Source organism: Cupressus sempervirens, chromosome 5 (genome assembly GCF_028749045.1).
Source record: "Cupressus sempervirens isolate cs-2001-9-10 chromosome 5, ASM2874904v1, whole genome shotgun sequence".
NCBI lineage: Eukaryota > Viridiplantae > Streptophyta > Pinopsida > Cupressales > Cupressaceae > Cupressus > Cupressus sempervirens.
The window spans coordinates 788,473,328-788,481,800 of record NC_143122.1 but is presented as its reverse complement, the minus strand read 5'-3'; the positions used below and the strand labels follow the sequence as shown (position 1 = coordinate 788,481,800).

At 33.8% G+C, this 8,473-nt stretch overlaps 1 non-coding gene across 1 annotated transcript; it reads left to right on the top strand.

Annotated features, from left to right (window-relative positions):
• Positions 1 to 405: 405 nt before the first annotated feature.
• Positions 406 to 484, top strand: LOC149558294 (small nucleolar RNA SNORD36). Its single transcript, XR_016352486.1, has one exon. It is a non-coding gene; the product is annotated as a small nucleolar RNA SNORD36 (small nucleolar RNA).
• Positions 485 to 8,473: the final 7,989 nt, after the last annotated feature.

The following is an 8,473-nucleotide window of genomic DNA, read 5'->3' as shown; positions in this document are numbered from 1 at the left end:
TTTTGTGTACTTGGTCACCTTCTACATCATTATTCTCTAGCATATTTCATTTTCATGGAGCATTTAAGGAATTTGTTATATTTTTGCAATGTTAATGACTGAGTAAGTAGTTGTAATTCCAATTGAATTATATTATAGGTTTTAGCATTTGTAAACAATCTTATGTATTTCGTATGGATGATGGATTTTCCTTTGTGCTTGGTTAAAACATAGGGAATACATTAGCGGCTTTTTTGTCTATAACTGATATGAAATAGAAAAATAATGAGGATTTGTGCGTTTATTGTTGTTCCTATTATGTTTAGTTTTTATGATGACAAAGAATTTCAAACAAGGAGGGACCCATAGTGGATACATTTACATCTTTTTCTGCCTTAGTCATTGATTAATTCTTTTTAAACAGATATGCACTTGAAGTACAAATATTTTCAACCAAGAAAGAGAAATGTGGAAGCAAATAATAGAGCTTTAACACTGTCGCATTGTTAAGCAATTAAGATTCATGAAGGCATCTACTAAGCTTGCTTCTATTCATAGATTTGTCTCCAAAGACTCAAGGGAATGATGGGATGTTGTATCTTTTTTGGTTCGAACTTGCTACGACACAAGACAAATGGAAACCTATCTAAGGGTTTCACTTTGGCTTGATTAAATTATTTTGCTAAGCTGGATATTCAAATGAACTCAAAATCTTTGTTGTTGTCATGTGTCTGAATGGAATGTATTATATATATAGTTTTCTTCTAGTGCTTGAGATTGACTCCACTAGTACATACATTTAGTAAACAATTATTTTTGACATTCATGCACTAATCAATTGAAATTGTAGAAGCTACTGTGAACTTGGAAATATTTGATTGAGCTTAGTCTTTATTGTAGTCATATCCTTCTAGGCCAAAAGAAGCAGCCAACAACCTATTTCCTCCTAGGGGTTGTACATGTAATAGTTAAAGAGGATGCAATGCTACCTCTAATTGCTAGACATTGAAGAATTGCCCAGTCCATAGCCCTTAAATAAACAATGTTGACCAAGTTGAGATTAGAAACCTTGCTTTAACTTATTTTTTCTACTTTGGCTTCTAGATCAACACTCACATAGGGGATAGGAGCCCACAACAAAGATGGCAATTGTTAGTCTGTGGTGCAACTTAATCAATGAGGAGGAGTTCTTAAACCATATTGTGCAATCAACAAATATGAAGTGTCTCACACCCTTGTAAGTATTTCAATATTCTTAGCTTCTTTGAGGCATTCTATAAAACAATTCACATGCCTTACCTATGATTTGACATTTTGCATGTGACCAAGCATTGGTCAAAATTTTGACCAATGGTTGGCAGTTTCCTACCAAGCATTGGTCAAAATTTTGACCAATGCCTGGCAGTTTCCTACCAAGTATTGGTCAAAATTTTGACCAATGTTTGGAAGTTTTTGACCAAGCATTGGTCGAACTTTTGACCAATTCCTGGAAGTTTTCAACCAAGCAATTGTTGAAGTGTCGACCAATGCCCAAAAGCTTTCTACCAAGCATTGGTCAAAATTTTGACCAATTCTTGGTAGAAATTACACCAAGGCTCTAGAAATTTTTTGACCAACGGATTGGTTGAAATTTTGACCAACTAGTAACTTGGTCAAAATTTTGATGAGAAAAACTTTGACCAATTGGTTGGTCCAAATTTTGACCAACTTGAGTAAAATTTTTGACCAATATTGGTTGAAAATGGGGTCAAATATATTAGTGTTGCCATGTGATGTTGTTGTATATGCTTATGTTTATATTTTATGTGAACATATGTATCTCTCTCATAGATGTTTTAGCTCTCATGTTGTGATGTAGACTTGTGATTTAAAAATTTAGCACTTGGAAAGATTAAATGTGATGATGAGATGAAACCCTTATGATGACAGGAATCACAAAAGTATTAAGTTGATATAACCAACAAGAAGCAAAAGATATGATCAAGAGGAAGTGAGAAAAAGGTGAATGAAATTAGTTGACACATCCATGAAAGATAAAGAGAGAGCTCTCTCTACATACAAGATGCAAAGATAAACTAAAATGAACCCAATAATGCAAACTAGTATGCAAAGGTGTGATTGCAAGGGACAAATAATTAGACTCTAATTTTCATCATCGTGCTTTATTAGGGGCATCGAGAGATCATAGAATCATCATGCTAGTATAACTATGATGATATGAATATGATCTATACAGATAGAAATGTGGCAACTCAACCTAAGCATCAAAAACATATAAGTCAAGATGACTAATATAGTTAGGTTTTCTAAGTTCAATGCATAAGTGCTCGAATAACCCCTAAGTGCAGTCTTGCAAAAATAGACAAGGATAATACGTTGTAGATCCAAAATGTCAAGTAGGACAAGCATGAATGCTTATGAAACTTTTGGTAAATAAAGCATACCAACAAGCAAAAAATAAGTAAAACATGCCCCATGCCCCAAATCTTCTAGTCCATGACATCCTTAAGAGACTATTAGAGAGGGAACACTCAGCAAAGGAATTGTCATAGACAACACACAAAGAAAAAAAGTCAATCAAGTCTCAACAAGTTTAATGTTCAAGTGTGTGTGTGTGTGTGTGTGTGTGTGTGTGTGTGTGTGTGTGTGTGTGTAAGTCACATGACCATTTCTTTAGGACTCGAATCTAGTAGTGAGAAATTTCACAACATCCTAGAATGTAACTAAGGTATCCAAAAAGTGTTGAGAAAAATTGGATGCCAAGGGAAGCATTGAGAAATATTGATGAGAAAGATGCCAAAGAAATGCCAACACAACAAAGAGACCCTAATAAGCTAAGCAGTTTATGCCCCCTAGACCTAGACAATAGTCAATTCCAAGCTAGGCATGGCAAAGTGAAGCGAATGAGTGCAAAGCAAGACTGATAGATGTAGGTGCAAGGGTCTCAACTAGTGCCTATTTCTTGGTTTTCACAACTTGGCAATTATTTTTAGGTCTTTTATGATTTTTTGTATTTTTGAGAGGGTAGAAGCAAGGAGTTGGGTCTCAATTCCATGGAAGTTTGTGAATTGAGATCACGCTCCTTTAGAAATGGGTACCTATTTTTAAAAAATGGGTGCCCTTTTTAGGCTCAGGCACCTAATCCTAAACTTAAAAATAGGCACCCATTTTTTTAAAAATCGAGTACACATTTTTTATTTTCAAAAAATGGGTACCCATTTTTGAAAACATAAAAAAATTGTATTTTTTAGAAATGGTTACCCATTTCTTACTTTTAAAAAATGGGTACTCATTTCTAAAAATTTCAAATTTTGTTTTTTGGGGGGATTTTGTATGTTGATTTGACATTTTCAAAACGGGTACCCATTTTTTGAATTTCAAATAACAGGTGCTCGTTTCTTACAACATTGGGTAGGATTTTTTTCTCCCACCTCTGATTTTGGTTCGGGATAGGCTCGGTGAGACCAAGCCTATGCCTTGACCTCTTAAGATTTGGCTAAGGCATTAAACTAACAAATTCACGCCTTGCCATAATTTTTAGAGGGTCTTCACAATCAATTTTTTTTATGAAACAAAAACCCATTAGAGCTCTCATTGTCACGATTTCAGAAATATAAATTTTATAGTACTATAATTGTATTTACTATTTTTGCATTTTTTTTTTTAATGAAATGTGGTACAAAAATGTAAAATAGTGAAGTTCACTAAAACTTTAATAACATTTTTATTTTTTAATTTTTCTTAAATTAATTCATATGTCTATAAATCTACATATAGTTCTTTTTAGGTTAAAAAAAGAATTTTTGAAAAAAGTGAAATTTTGATCAAATTGTGGTGTCTATACACGAGAGGTTTTAAAATTTACCTTTATAGCCAATTAATAATTAATAATAAAAAATTATAATTAAAAAAAATAGTAAAGTCCACCTCAATGTAAAATTCTTGTAAAATCGGATGTAAAGAAAAGTTGGATTTTGGAGGGATTAAAATAGACCCTAGATATCTACTATACTTGGGGTCACGATGGCGAGATGGTATTGACAAGAAGGTAGGAAATGGAAGATAGGAAGGTTTGTAGAGAAATTTAAGTAGTCAGGCAAGGTAGATCGGGTTTAACATTTTGATGGACAATGACTCAAATCTTGGGATGAAATCTTCTTTAAAAGAGCTATCATGTAGCTGATAAAACCCTGTTTCTTAAACCCTAGGTTTCATATCAACAAAAATGCACAATCCAAGTAGTAGGTGCCTTTCGATATTTGTGAAAAAGAGATGTTGGTCAATGGTTCTCTGCAAGAATTGACTATTAAGCAAAGGGTTATGGATGGTGAGATTCCCAATCAGCAAGGTAATGGGCATTCATTTCCTTTAGACACAGTACAGGGATTACTAAAGGAATGAGATGCTATTGTTAATCCCAACCAGCAGCTACAGGGATTATTGGAAGAATGAGATGTTGTTGTTAATCCCAACCTATAGCTACATGGGTGTTCTTCTTAGGTGGGAAAGGGCTTATGGGAGAAGGGTGAGAGTTGGCTACAAGGAATGCAAAGGAAAACGATTTCTAGAGACTTTAGGAGAGCTCCCTTCAAACCAAAAACCTCAAAGGCTAATGCAAATGCTAGTAAACCATAGAGGATTTGGAAGAAGAAGCAATCAAAGAATATTATTCATGCAGACATAGGGTTTAAAGATCTGGCAGTAATGGAAATCACAATTCCAAAAAGGTTGATATCCCCACATGTTAAATTTTTGAGAAAGATAGCACTTAGGATGCATATTCAAATTCGTAATTTAAGAAAATTGGACATACAAGCATGGATTTTTAGTAACTGGCCAGGTATGAAAGAGGTATTATTTCATGATCAAATTTTAAACTACTATTCTCTTTACTTTAGCCGAGACTAGGGATTGGGTGCACAAATTCAAAGGGTGGTTTTCTAAAGGTTTTGGCATCTCTACCTACCCATGTCCCCCAATTTTTTCCCCTAAATCAAGTGATATTAATTTTTTTACCCACTGGATAGAATTACCAGATTTTTCCCTTGAATATAGAGACACAGAAATTATTGAATTGATAGAAAATAAGGTGGGTATCTTTATCATACATGATCTCATCCCTTTTGAACAAGTCTTTCATCCAGTTAGGGTTTGCTTACTTCTGAGCAATCAGAAATGAATTCCACAATATATAATTTTCCATTCCAAATGGAGAGATTGGAAACAAATTGTTCATATTCAAAACCCCGAGGTAATTGATAAACATTCTTTGATTTTGGTCCATTTTAATGTTAATTGCCAAGGTGTTGATTCAGACCAGATTATGGTATGTGAGGACCATTCATCGATACCTAAGAAATTTAAATTTAGGTAGGTTGCTGATGTGAATAGTATAGATATTCATTGAATTACTTGTAAATGATGCTATTCTATCTACTTCTCATTCAAACTTGGATCTACCAAATGAGCCTTTACAAGATTAGATCCCTCCATCAAATTTGTACATTGAGGGTAACATTTAGTCTCTTTATTCAGATCATTCATCCCTTCCCTTTTCATGTCATTACTCTTGTGCAAATGCTACAATGGAGGTATGTAAGGATAATCAAACTAGTCATGGGTTGGAATTATAGCTTTCTAATACTTCAGAGAATTGTCATAAGATAATGGACAGAAGGGGCCTTGTCAAATATCATTTTGTGAAGAAGTTTCCAATATATTTGCTTGGAGTAAGTTTTCAAAACCAATTTTTTTTGATGAAACATGCTCATAAATTCCATAACATTTCATATCATCAAACAATTTGTAGGTAGTTGAATTATTGAGACTTTAGTTTGTCTGATTCGAACAAACATAGTTGGTCTATAGCAGATTTAGTCACACATCATGTTATGTTTAATCAGTGCCCTCCGGAGATGTTTGACCCAACATGTAAACAAACTATGCAAGACCTCGGGTTGGGCAATAATGTGGAATTTGAATTACATGAATTAGCTAATGAGATTTTAGCATTTGTGCTATCAAAACAATTTCAATTAATTGCAGAAGTTATGCAAGAAGATATGTCCTAGATATCAGTAGAAAATTTTGAGGAAGCTCAAAGGCAATTAGGAGATTGCCAACCTAAACAAATGATCAATGGAAATATTGGCTGTGGATCCACTTTTGATTTCTCACAAACCCTTTCAATTATGAAGTCACCTGGAGATCCCAATGTGGTATCCTCTACTCCAAAGACTCGTGGCAGAAAGAGTAAAAGTACAAAAGCTAAAGAAGAAATTGTAGCAAGCATTCAATCCACTTTGGAAGAAAAATTTCAATCAATAAAAAGAGTCACCAGAAGGACTAAGTGTCCTCTAGTGGAAGGATGAAGATCATAACATGGAATGTCAGGGGCATCAACACCCTTGACAAAAGAAGTAGGATTTAAAAATTGCTTGATGAGTCGAAAGGAGACATTATATTACTTCAAGAGACAAAGTTATCAGATGAAAAGTATAAGGATTCAATTGCTAAATGGAAATAATGAAAATTTGTCCATTGTCCTAATGTTGCGACATCGGGAGGTTTAACCACTTTATGGAACCCGAAGGTTATTACTGGAAGCTTAATAGGACAAGATTTGGGTTGGTAATGTTTTAAGTTTCAACATTTTGAAATCTTGATGGTTATCTTTAATATTTATGGTCCCTCAAGTATTTCAAACAAGGTTAAATTGTGGAATATCATTTCAAAAAAAAATTGAACTTTACGACAAAAAAATTGTATCATAGGTGGTGACTTCAAAGCAATTTGAAATAATAAGGAGAAATAGGGAGGTATTTTTCCATCTCTAAAAATTATTGAGGATTTTGATAACTTTATCACTACCAATGAATTGTTTGAAATTGAAAAATCCAATGGATGCTTCACTTGGCATAATAGAAGAGATGGTTTCCTACAAATTATTGAGAAACTTGATAGATTTTTAGTTTCACAAGCATGGAAAATAACATCTATCCTATTCTCAGCAAAAATTCTTTCTTTCTCAAGATTGGATCGCTTTCCTATTTCATTATCCTTAGATAATAAAGTGGACTAGACAACATCATGTTATAAGTCTTCATTTGAATTTGAAAGAATGTGGTACATACATTCAATGTTTCTTCCTTTAATTAGACAATGGTGGGTCAGTGCTCCACAAGAAAAAGGTAATACTATGTACCAGTTCTATAAGAAACTCCAATAACTTAAAGATAAAATTAGAATCTAGAACAAATAAGTTTTTAAAAATATTTTTGAGGAGAAAAACAAGGTGTAGAAGGAAATTCAAGAAAAAATGAAGAAATCATTAGTTTTGGCTTGAATTCAAATTCATATTCTCATCAGAAAGAGAAGCAATTTCAATGGGTGGAGCTGTGTCACAGGGAGGAAGAATATTGGAGAGAAAAGTCTAGAGAGTTATGGCTAAGTGATGGTTACCATAAAATAAAATTCCTTCATGCTTCGAAAAGTCAAAAAAAGGCAAGTAAATCCATTTTTTCAGTTACAGAACAACTTACAGGTAAAAAATTATCAAATGAGGCAAGTATCAAAAGGGAAGGCATTAGATTCTTTAAAGAACTCCTTGATCCATCAGTGAAAATGGATGTTAATAACTATCAACTTAACTCATTCTTAGAGGAAGTTCCAAGAATTTTATATGATCAAGATAATGATGCTCTTATGAAACCCTTCACTTTGGAGGAAACTCAAAAAATTCAATCCCTGCCCCCAGATAAAGCCCCTGGTCCTGATGGCTTTACAACTCTCTTCTTTTAGAAATGTTGGGATGTTCTAGGTTGGGATTTACTCATGACCCTAGAATCCTCCTGACGCAAGGGTCACATGTATGGGAATTTTAATTCTACTAATATTGCCATTATTCCAAGGTCCAACGATCCCCAGACTTTTGTTGATTTCAGAAAAATTTCATTGTGCAACACTATATATAAAATCTTCACAAAGGCTATTTATTCTAGACTTCAAGTTTTGTTGCCTAATATAATTTCTCTAGAATAGGGCGGTTTTGTGTTAGGTAAAGAGACGTCAGAAGGGGCAATTATGGCTCATGAAACTCTTCATCATATCATAGAAAACCAAATTCCTTCCTTTGTTATTAAACTCGATATGATGAAGGCATATGATAGAGTTAACTGGTGCTTTCTTATCAAAGTATTGGAAAAATTTGGTTTTAGTAAAGCTTGATGCAAATAGATCAAAGCCTTTATTTTAGAGGCTACATTTTCGGTTCTTATTAATGGGTCTCTAGAGGGGTACTTTAAAACTTCTCAAGGAATCAGACAAGGTGGTCCCCTTTCACTTGCCTTATTTATTCTGATGGCAGAAGCTTTTAGCAGGGCCATAATTCAATCTCAACACTTGAAGCTTTGGAAAGGCATTCAGTTTGGAGGAAATGATCTAGTGGCCACTTACTCTCTCTTTGCAGATGACATTTTGTTGTTTGGATCTGCAA